Source organism: Triticum urartu, chromosome 7A (genome assembly GCF_056163025.1).
Source record: "Triticum urartu cultivar PI428250 chromosome 7A, HENAU_Tu73, whole genome shotgun sequence".
Classification (NCBI taxonomy): domain Eukaryota; kingdom Viridiplantae; phylum Streptophyta; class Magnoliopsida; order Poales; family Poaceae; genus Triticum; species Triticum urartu.
Genome location: NC_141879.1, coordinates 362,713,748 through 362,726,416, shown reverse-complemented (window position 1 = coordinate 362,726,416; position 12,669 = coordinate 362,713,748).

The following is a 12,669-nucleotide window of genomic DNA, read 5'->3' as shown; positions in this document are numbered from 1 at the left end:
CATCCCCTCTTCAGAGAAGATCCACCTTGGATTCAAGACCGCTTTACGGGAAGATCCCCTTGTGGATTCAAGACCTCCTCACGGAGAAGACGGCTACCCTTTGTATCGTCCCTTGTTGGATCTGTATCGTGTATCTCTTTGTGTTTCGAGGATCTAGCACATGTGTGATTGTTCTTGTTGGTTTGAGTGGTTCTCTCATGTTTCCCCTCGTGATTCCCCTCGTGTTCTTCGCAGGATCCGCTCCTTTCGTGAAAGATCGGCCACATAGGGTTCCACTGATGAGGACATCAATACCATTGTTACACCCACAGCCCCTACTGTTACATATACTGGACCAATTACTAGAGCTCGCGCACGCCAATTAAATTACCAGGTACTTTCGTTTCTTGGTAATGATTCTAATGTTCATGAGATTATGATGCTGCCTAAATTGGATACATTTGTTTTGCTTTCAAATGAAGGGCCTAGCTTGGAGAAGGATGAACATTGGAGCAAGAACACGCATGGAGTTGATGGCATGCGCAAGGGGATCAAGAACGGAGTTACAAGTGATGATTTCAGGACTTTGAAGCCGCCATAAGGAGTGCATGAAGCCATGGACGAAATATACAAGATGCCACTTCATAATATTCGTCCATAGGCTATTCTAGGTGTTGCGTCACCTTATTAATGGGCCAGGCCCATGTAATTTCGAAATACTTAAGTATAGGCTATTTTTTGAGTCCGTATGTGTGGGGAAACAAGAGTTAGGGTTGGTTTCGGACCCCACCCTCAAGGGCCACGAAATTCCCCTCTCTTCCTCCATATATACAGCCCTTAGGGCGTCGTTTAGACTTTGGGGTTTTGTTTAGATTAAAAGTTCGCCATAGCTGCAACTTCTCGTACTTCGTTTGTGTCCAACGACCAGACCAAGACGTCACAGAACCCCACCTTGATCAATAAAGCTTTCATCTTATATTCGCAATATCCAGATTGCAATCTCAGTTTCTTGCTTGTTCTTCGTTTGCTCGCAGGAAACAGGCCCTCATGGTCAGGTTGATCGTGCTCCGGCGTGGTCAATAACCCCTCGGAAGTTGGTTTAGCGATTGCTAAGGCGCGACGTCTCGCACGTTCGTAGTCGGATCGTCAAGGTCGACTCCCACAGAAAACGATAGCCACCATCTCATCGAAACATCGGGACACCTTTGCCTCTATCAAGTGGTATCAGATTTCCAGGTTGCTCGGTGAGATTTTTACAGTTTTTCGTAGATTAGATCGAGTCTGTTCTTCATACCTACAGTCCACGAAAAAGCCACAAAAAAAATTAGGGTTAGTTCATCATATCCGAACCAATCTGAGCCTTTGCATAATCTTTTTAGGGTTTTTGCTTTGTTGAATTTGCGGTTGCATCGTCGTGTCAAGTTGCTGGTCTTAGAGTCTAGTCTTTTAGAGTTTCGAGTTCTGGTCATAAGTTGTCACGCCGCCGCCGCACCATCATCATCGCCCATCTACCACCATTGCTTATCCGCCACCGTTCTGAATCCGTATCCGTATACCACCACCAATCCGTATCCATATACCACCACCAATCTGTATCCATATACCACCACCAATCTGTAACCATATATCCACCACCAATCCGAGTTCTTCTCATATTAGGTTTGTTCTTGAGATCAATCTCAATTCCGATTCGTGTTTCCTTGCCTGCGTAGGTCTCGGGAAAAAAGAGTCTGGAGACCCCCGGGCAGTTTTTAGGCCAAAATTTTCACGGGCAAAAATATTTTTTTCCCTATCCTATTTTTAGGTTTTTCTGAGTCTTTTGAGCCACGTGCCATCATAGTGATTTTTTGTCGCACTTTTTCGTCGTCGCTACCCTGATTTCCGAAAAAAAAAGTGAAAAAAAAAATTTCGTGCCCATCCTATCAGTTTGACGAGGGAAGAGTTTTGAGACACTCGCCATTATAGTAATTTTTCGCAAAAAAAAAGAGGAGCGCAAAAAAAAGCGAAAAAAAAGTTCCTGAGTGTGCTTTTCCCTTATTTACGTGCAGCGCCGTGATTTTGTTAGTGTTCTAGGCTCGCGTCTCTAGCACGGTCTAGCCTAGGACCAGCACAGTACCGTCGTTGAGCGTTTATTCAACTTTGCATCTCTGAATTGATTATTGCTGAGCCTTTTTGCTACCATACTATAAGCCTTCCCAGCTCCACATACCTCTACGTCGTGCGTTTGACTCTCCCTGGCAATCGCTCTATCCAAGCTTTTGAGAGTTTTGACTACAACGGTTGCCGATCACCGCCTGCTGCTGGGTAAGCACTGGTAAGAATTTGAGATTTGCTTGACGGATTTGTGACACCCGCCACCACCACCTCTAGTTAGTATTCTGTAGGATCATATTCTTGTGTGTTTTCTATTGTTGCTAACCATGGCAGGATCACAAGCCGACGAGACTGACTGGGAGAACATGACGAATCAGGAGTTGCATGATAAATTTCAGCAAATGATGAATGGACAGGTGCAGGATGTGCTAAACAGATTTGAAGAGGCCATGGAGAAGATAGATGACATGGAGAAGACGTTCGAAACAAAGCTCGATAACAGGTTTAATGAATTGCTCGCGCGTCTTCCACCACCACCACCACCGGCTGCACCTAACGCACCTCTACAACAACAACAACGACGACTACCTACACATCGTGAAACAGCCCTCCGCCGAGCGAGCCGTCTCCCTCTTGCACCTGGCCAAACTGTTGGTGCTGCTGTTGCTACTTCTGTGGCTCCTGCTGCTGATGCGGAGGAGGATGATTTTGCTGGCGATTACGAGGATGAGGTTGATCAAAATCAGAACTACGTGCCACCACCAGCACAGCAACCATCAGGTCGTCCACATGCAAATAATGGCAATGGTAGGGCTCACCCTCAGGTACGAGATCATGACCATCTCCCTAAACTAAAATTGAATATTCCACCATTTGAGGGTAGATATGTTCCTGATATATACCTTACTTGGGAGTTAGAAACTGAACAACGATTTACATGTTTACAATATCCCGAGGAGAGACGTGTTCCTGCTGCTGTTTGTGCATTCACTAGTTTTGCAGGTGTTTGGTGGTCTGAGAATTGTAGATTATATCCCATTCCTGCTACTTGGGCTGCTTTGAAAACTGCTATGCGTACTCGTTGGGTTCCACCATATTATCAACGTGAATTACTTCAAAAATTGCAGCGCTTAAGACAGGGAAAAAATTCTGTAGAAGAATATTATCAGGAATTACAAACTGGCATGATTAGATGTGGTATTGTTGAGGAGAATGAAGCTATGCTTGCACGTTTTATGGGTTGATTAAATAGAGAGATTCGGACGATTCTAGAGTATAAGGAGTATACTAATATCACTTGTTTATTCCATCTTGCTTGTAAAGCTGAACGTGAAGTGCAGGATCGACAGGCATTGGCGCGGACTAACTTTTCTGCAGGTCGACCTTCTTCATGGACACCACGTGCATCATCTACTTCCACACGTTCTGCTACACCGGCGCCTCCGTCGGCTGCCACCTCCAACCGTGATACAATAAAGCAGGCACAATCACCACTATCTGCCAAGAGCACACCTTCTGGGCCTGCAAAGAGCTCTTCTTCATCCATGGCATCAACAGGGCAAACACATGATATTATTTGTCGACGTTGCAAGGGTGGAGGTCATTATGCGAGAGAATGCCCATCTAAGCGTGTGATGATTGTTACTGAGGATGGTGGGTATGAGTCCGCTAGTGACTATGATGAGGAGACTTTGGCTCTTATTACACGTGACGAACACGGTGGAGACGATTCTGATCATGAGACGCAATACATGGCTCCTGAAGATGCTGACAGGTATGAATGTTTAGTTGCTCAACGTGTTTTGAGTGTGCAGGTTACACAAGCTGAGCAAAATCAGAGGCATAATTTGTTCCATACAAAGGGAGTTGTGAAGGAACGTTCTGTTCGCGTGATCATAGATGGAGGGAGTTGCAACAACTTGGCTAGCATCGAGATGGTGGAGAAGCTATCTCTCACCACAAGACCACATCCACATCCTTACTACATCCAATGGTTCAACAACAGCGGCAAGGTTAAGGTAACACGTACTGTTCGTGTGCATTTTAGTATCTCTACATATGCTGATTATGTTGATTGTGATGTGGTACCTATGCAAGCATGTTCCTTATTACTTGGTAGACCATGGCAATTTGATAAAAATTCTATTCACCATGGTAGAAACAATCAGTATACTCTTGTTCATAAGGATAAAAATATTACTTTGCTTCCTATGACTCCTGATTCCATTTTGAAAGATGATATTAATAGAGCTAATAAAGCAAAACAGGAGAAAACTAAGAGTGAAAATCAGATTGTGGCAAAAGAATTTGAGCAACAAATGCAGCCTAATAATAATAAACAATCTAGTGTTGCTTCTGAAATTAAATTGAAAAGTGCATGTTTACTTGCCACCAAATCTGATATTGATGATCTAGATTTTAGCAAATCTGTTTGCTATGCTTTTGTGTGCAAAGAGGCATTATTTTCATTCGAGGACGTGCCTTCCTCTTTGCCTCCTGCTGTCACTAACATTTTGCAGGAGTTTGCCGACGTCTTTCCACAAGACGTGCCACCGGGATTACCACCTATTCGCGGGATTGAGCATCAAATTGACTTAATTCCCGGTGCATCATTACCCAACCGTGCACCATACCGTACCAATCCAGAGGAGACGAAGGAGATTATGCGTCAAGTACAAGAACTGCTCGACAAAGGTTATATACGCGAATCCCTTAGTCCTTGTGATGTTCCTATCATTTTAGTGCCGAAAAAGGATGGTACGTCGCGTATATGCGTTGATTGTAGAGGCATTAATAATATTACTATTCGTTATCGTCATCCTATTCCTAGGCTAGATGATATGCTTGATGAATTGAGTGGCTCTACAATATTCTCCAAAGTTGATTTGCGTAGTGGTTACCATCAAATTCGTATGAAATTGGGAGATGAATGGAAAACAGCATTTAAAACTAAGTTTGGATTATATGAGTGGTTAGTCATGCCTTTTGGGTTAACTAATGCACCTAGTACTTTCATGAGGTTAATGAACGAAGTTTTACGTGCTTTCATTGGACGATTTGTGGTAGTTTACTTTGATGACATATTGATTTATAGCAAATCTTTGGAGGAACATTTGGAACATTTACGTGCTGTTTTTATTGCTCTACGTGATGCACGTTTGTTTGGTAACCTTGGAAAGTGCACCTTTTGCACCGACCGAGTATCTTTTCTTGGCTATGTTGTTACTCCACAGGGAATTGAAGTTGATAAAGCCAAGATTGAAGCTATTGAGAGTTGGCCGCAGCCCAAAACGGTCACACAAGTGAGGAGTTTCCTTGGCCTCGCTGGTTTCTATAGGCGTTTTGTGAGAGATTTCAGCACCATTGCTGCACCTCTCAACGAGCTTACAAAGAAGGATGTACCTTTTGTTTGGGGTACCGCACAGGAAGAAGCCTTCACGGTATTGAAAGATAAGTTGACACATGCTCCTTTACTCCAACTTCCTAATTTCAATAAGACTTTTGAGCTTGAATGTGATGCTAGTGGAATTGGATTAGGAGGTGTGTTATTACAAGATGGAAAACCTGTTGCATACTTTTCTGAAAAATTGAGTGGGCCTAGTCTGAACTATTCTACTTATGATAAAGAATTATATGCTCTTGTTCGGACCTTAGAAACATGGCAACATTATTTATGGCCCAAGGAATTTGTTATACATTCTGATCATGAATCTTTGAAACACATTAAAAGTCAAGCAAAACTGAACCGTTGACATGCTAAATGGGTTGAATTCATTGAGACTTTCCCTTATGTGATTAAACACAAGAAGGGTAAAGAAAATGTTATTGCTGATGCCTTGTCTCGTCGTTATACTATGCTTTCACAACTTGACTTTAAAATATTTGGTTTGGAGACCATCAAGGATCAATATGTTAATGATGCTGAATTTAAAGATGTATTGCAGAATTGTAAGGAAGGGAGAACTTGGAACAAGTTCGTTCTTAACGATGGATTTGTGTTTCGTGCTAACAAGCTATGCATTCCAGCTAGCTCCGTTCGTCTTTTGTTGTTGCAGGAGGCGCATGGAGGAGGATTAATGGGACACTTTGGCGTCAAGAAGACGGAGGATATACTTGCTACACATTTCTTTTGGCCAAAGATGAGACGGGATGTTGAGCGTTTTGTTGCTCGCTGCACTACATGTCAAAGAGCTAAGTCACGACTCAATCCTCATGGTTTATATATGCCTTTGCCTATACCTAGTGTTCCTTGGGAGGATATATCTATGGACTTTGTTTTAGGTTTACCTAGAACAAAGAAGGGGAGGGATAGCATATTTGTTGTCGTGGATAGGTTCTCGAAAATGGCACACTTTATACCATGTCATAAAAGCGATGATGCTGTTAATGTTGCTGATTTGTTCTTTCGTGAAATTATTCGCTTACATGGTGTGCCAAATACTATTGTTTCAGATCGTGATACTAAATTTCTTAGCCACTTTTGGAGATGTTTATGGGCTAAGTTGGGGACTAAGCTGCTTTTTAGTACTACTTGTCACCCCCAAACTGATGGACAAACTGAAGTAGTCAATAGAACATTGTCTACTATGCTTAGGGCTATTTTGAAGAATAACAAGAAAATATGGGAAGAATGCTTGCCTCATATTGAATTTGCTTATAATCGTTCATTGCATTCTACTACTAAGATGTGCCCTTTTGAAATTGTGTATGGTTTCCTACCTCGTGCACCTATTGATTTGTTGCCTCTTCCATCTTCGGAGAAAGTTAATTTTGATGCTAAAGAACGTTCTGAATTGATTTAAAAAATGCATGAGTTAACTAAGGAAAACATTGAGCGTATGAATGCTAAATATAAACTTGCTGGAGATAAGGGTAGAAAACATGTTGTGTTTGCACCTGGAGATCTTGTTTGGTTACATTTGCGTAAAGATAGATTTCCTAATCTGCGCAAATCAAAGCTAATGCCACGTGCTGATGGTCCTTTTAAGGTTTTAGAGAAAATAAATGATAATGCATATAAACTTGAGCTACCTGCAGATTTTGGGGTTAGTCCCACTTTTAACATTGCAGATTTGAAGCCTTATTTGGGTGAGGAAGATGAGCTTCCGTCAAGGACGACTTCATTTCAAGAAGGGGAGGATGATGAGGACATCAATACCATTGTTACACCCACAGCCCCTACTGTTACATATACTGGACCAATTACTAGAGCTCGCGCACGCCAATTAAATTACCAAGTACTTTCGTTTCTTGGTAATGATTCTAATGTTCATGAGATTATGATGCTGCCTAAATTGGATACATTTGTTTTGCTTTCAAATGAAGGGCCTAGCTTGGAGAAGGATGAACATTGGAGCAAGAACACGCATGGAGTTGATGGCATGCGCAAGGGGATCAAGAACGGAGTTACAAGTGATGATTTCAGGACTTTGAAGCCGCCATAAGGAGTGCATGAAGCCATGGACGAAATATACAAGATGCCACTTCATAATATTCGTCCATAGGCTATTCTAGGTGCTGCGTCACCTTATTAATGGGCCAGGCCCATGTAATTTCGAAATACTTAAGTATAGGCTATTTTTTGAGTCCGTATGTGTGGGGAAACAAGAGTTAGGGTTGGTTTCGGACCCCACCCTCAAGGGCCACGAAATTCCCCTCTCTTCCTCCATATATACAGCCCTTAGGGCGTCGTTTAGACTTTGGGGTTTTGTTTAGATTAAAAGTTCGCCATAGCTGCAACTTCTCGTACTTCGTTTGTGTCCAACGACCAGACCAAGATGTCACAGAACCCCACCTTGATCAATATAGCTTTCATCTTATATTCGCAATATCCAGATTGCAATCTCAGTTTCTTGCTTGTTCTTCGTTTGCTCGCAGGAAACAGGCCCTCGTGGTCAGGTTGATCGTGCTCCGGCGTGGTCAATAACCCCTCGGAAGTTGGTTTAGCGATTGCTAAGGCGCGACGTCTCGCACGTTCGTAGTCGGATCGTCAAGGTCGACTCCCACAGAAAACGATAGCCACCATCTCATCGAAACATCGGGACACCTTTGCCTCTATCATCCACCCTACATCACCTTGCGCATGCCATCATCTCCATGCTTGGTCTTGCTCCAGTGTTCATCCCTCTTACCCATGTCAGGCCCTTCATCTGTTAGCAAAACAAATGTATCCAATTTAGGCAACATCATATTCTTATGAACATTAGAATCATTACCAAGAAGCAAAAGTACCTGATAATTTAATTGGCATGCGCGAGCTCTAGTAATTGGTCCAGTATGTATAGCAGCAGGGGTTGTGGGTGTAACAATGGTATTGGTGTCCTCATCACCGGACGTCCGTGAGGCACCGGTCGTCCGGAGGCTCGCGGGTGTCCGGACGTCCGTAGATCTCCGAATGTCCGTGATTTAGGCTTTGTTGCCACGGCATCGGACGTCCGTAGGCGTCTGGTCGTCGGTCGCCGGTCGTGGGTCTTCCTCGGATTTCCGTAGATTCCGTTCTGTTGGCGCGATGTCGGTCGTCCGGAGGTGCTCGGTCGTCCGGAGCCTGGGAGGTGTCAGACATCCGGTCCAGGTCGGACGTCCGGCCACTGTAGCATGCGCTGGCCTGGTTTCCTTTGGCTGGTGTGACCTTCAGGGGCCGGACGTCCGGGCTGGGTCGGTCGTCCGAAGCCTGTAGCTTCTTCCGCAGCTCTTCTTCTTCACGTCCATCTTCCTCTTCTAATTCTCCTTGCTCCTTAGCTTCTTCATGGCTAACTCCTCGATACCTGAGTATGCATAATGTCTCCATTTGAGCTAGTAGCCATGTCTCATGTGCATCGAAGTGAACTTGTGAGAGGAGAGATGTCAGCTCAGTTTCGAGAGCTCTTGCACGGGCTCGTGTCATGGATCTGCTAGGCACTTGGTGAGACAATGGTAGATCCATGGGGATGACCTTGGGATGCTCCGCATCAAAGGTGGGTTAGAGGCTTAACATGGCAATATGGGAGGCATGATAAACAAGTGGTAGGTAGCGTGACATAGCGATAGAGCAAACAACTTAGCAAGCAAAGATAGAAGTGATATCGAGAGTAATGATCATCTTGCCTGCATAGTCCTTAGAGTTGTCGAAAGCTTGCTCCTCGTAAACGTACTCAACAGGTTCCTCGTTCACGTATTTGTCTCCCGGCTCTACCCAAAGCAAGAACACAAGCAACGGAACAACAATCAATCACGGTGCAATGCACAAGCAACATGATGCAAGACATGGCATGGAATGCAAGGTATGATGTGCAATGCATATGGGTACTCCCGAAGGAAAGGATGATCATGGCATCAACTTGGCAAACCAAGCATGCCACTGGAACGATTGAGTGATTTCGGTCGAAATCGATATTAAGATCACCAGAAACGGATGCACGATTTGCAAATGACAAGCAAAACAAGATATGATGCAAACTGCTTAAAACATCAACATGGTCACTTAGATGCAAGGTGAAACTATGCTACAACACCCAAACATGAAAACACAAAGCATGGCAGTTAAGTAAAGGTGAAGCTCTAAAAATTATGAATACTGGGCTACTGCTAGAAACCCCTAGAACAAGTCTAAAACAACATGGCAAGAATGCAAAAGTTAACAGCTTATGGGACTTAGCAGAAATGCATGCATCAAGATAGAAAAAGCACCAGGTAGCAAAGTTTAAGCATAGAAAACTATATACTACAGGAACATATTACATTACACAAGATCATGGCATGACAGTACTAAATGCACTTAATAAAACTCCCTTACTGAGCTTGATCTAAAAACCCACAGATAGGATGGTAGCACCAAGGCAAACATGGCAAATGATATGACTGTTTACAGACTCGAAAGAATTCATGACATGCCAATATGTAGATTCATGATAGCATCTTTGCAAGCTTGTGGCACTCATCACAGTGCACCAAATGACATGGAATAAAATCTAGCATGAAGTAGGCATGAAAAAGAAGCTATCCATGTGCAAAACCACCTCATAGCATACTTCAAATAAATCACACAAAAAAGACAAAAGAGCATCATGATGTTAAATGACATGTACATGAATTTGCTCAAATGCAAAAACTAACGCCACCACTGGATTGGTGGGATTTTTCTACCCCAAAAACATATATAATATGTGGGGGTTGCTGTAGAAAAATGCTCACAAGTTCAATAAGTCAAAAACTGCCTAAAAGGGAAATAGACAGAAATGGAAAAACCTAAAATGGACTATGTCCCAATCTAGACTTGCCAAATAAGGAAGGGACCAAACTGGAAAGGCCCAAAATGGATGAGGCACCCGATTTGGCTAGAGACAGAAGCGTGCGGATGACAGGTGGGCCCGTGGGTCCCATGTGTCATGTGAGAGGGTGTGTGTGGGTGTGAGGCTGACAGGAGGACCTGGCGATGCGTGAGGCTGACCAGTGGGGCCCGCGGACTCCCACACGGTGCTCGAGCAGAGGAAGCAGGGGAGGGCATCGGTGATGGGCAGACGCGGCGGAAGGCTCGTCGGAGCTGCTCCGGTGGCCTAGCGGAGCGACGGAGGAATGCAACGGATGCACGCGGAGAAACCGCACACCCGCATGGCACTTGACGCACCTAACGACGACGAAGGCAGCGCCGGCGGCGACGAACAGAGGCGGCATCGACGAGCTCAAGCACGACAACCACGGGCCCTAACGGAGCGACGGAGACGCGTGCTCGACTCAGCTGGACACGGCGGAGATGACGGACACGTGCAGAAGCGCTACAGTGGTCGGAGCACTCGCCAGAGGCGAGGTCCGACGGTGATGGGCTCGGGCGCGCACGGCTAGCGTGACTAGAGCATGCAAAATAGAGGGAGAAGGAGGTGGGGTGAATCGCAAGCTCACCACGAGCACGAAGACGCGCTCGGCTTGGCGAGAGGAGGTCGGGGACGGCGGTGATGTCGATCGAACACCCACGGCGGCCGGAGTCGAAGAAGAAGAAGAGGTCGATGCTGCAGAGGGCTTCGGCTCCGTAGTCAACAACGGGGACGTAGTCAACGACGGGGAAGAAGAAGGACATGCTAGTCGAGGCGGAGGTCAACGGGGAGCATGTCGGCGACGACGACACGCTCCTGGATGCGCTAGGGCGCGACGGAGACGGCGGATCTAGGGGTTAAGGTGCCCTGGCGGTGGCGAGGGAGAGAGGGAACCCTAGCGGAATGGTAGGGCAAGGAGAGGGGCTTAAAAGGGGCTAGGGTGAGCGGCGCGAGCTCACGCGCGGTCCCCATGGCAACATCGAGAGGAGGACGAAAAGGTGGGTGGCGTCTATAGGACAGGCACTGACTAGCGGGGCCAATCAGGCCACGTGGCGAGGGGCTAGTGGGGGTGCGAGTGCGCGTGGGTGAGAAAAAGCAGGGAGGAGGAGGCCGCGCGGGCTGGCGCGCGGGCTGATGGGCTGCGGAGCTGCGCTAGCTGGGCCGGCCAGGAGGTCGAGGCCCAGGTAGGCTGTTGTTGCTGCTCTCTTCTCCTTTTTCTTTTTCTTCAGACAGAAACACAAAAGGAAAAGTGCAGGGGAAGTGGAGGGGAGTTTTAGAAATATCACAATATTCCCATGAACCTGGTTTTATGCCCTATTTATTAAAATTGGTTTGGCATTTTTAAAGGTAGAAAAATATAACAAGTTTGAATTGAGTTCAAACTTGGGTCATTCTTGAACCTGACCAAAACAATTTCAGATAGGGTGAAAACTTGCAGAGGGGTTTAGGCCATGGTGCAAGATTTATAGGGAGAAGATGAACATTTAAGGAGTAGGGAAAATGACCCTTGACAAAATAAGGAAAGGAAGAGAAGGAGAGGTGGTGATGAGTGAAGGGGAAAAGTTGAAGCTTGGATCCACATGGAACATGCCACAATGCAATGTGCTACACATGAAGATGCACATGAAGATGATGATACGTAAAATGGCACCAAGCACAATGCAACATAAGAGGAGGCCATGATGCAACAATGAAAGGCAAAAGAAATATGACAAACAATGACAAGACAAAGCGAAGAGGAACAAAACAAAACCCAAAAAGAAAACCCAAAAGATGAAACCACTTGGTATTGAACAAGACAAGGTTGGATACATCTCCAAATATGAAAGTTTTACATATGGGGTGTTACATGCTTGCATCCTCTTCTTCTCTTGAAAGACGGCAACCTCCTTCATTGCTCGTGTCAACAAGTGCTCATCCCAAGCGAGGTCACGCACCAAATACATGTCTTCAAGCGAAACTAGATACTCAAGGTTAACCATATTGCCAGTGCCAGGGCACACAACTATTGCCAACACAATGAGTGGCCATGTCCTATTTATCATAACCTCATCCTCATCGCTGCAATCTTTGAGCAACTTGATAAAATGGGCAATTGGCGCCCTGTTTCCCTCTTTGTAAATGTTGTGTAGGTTATGTTCATAGCTCTTCTTTAGAAGCTTCATAGGTCTATCACCGGATGGCACATTGAAAATCCTTCTCACCATGAGTTTGCTAAAGTTGATGGATTTGTTCTTGTATTTGAACTCACGGAGTGAATGATTCGTAAACATCACAACAAACTCAATGAGCTCATGAGGCACCTTGAAAG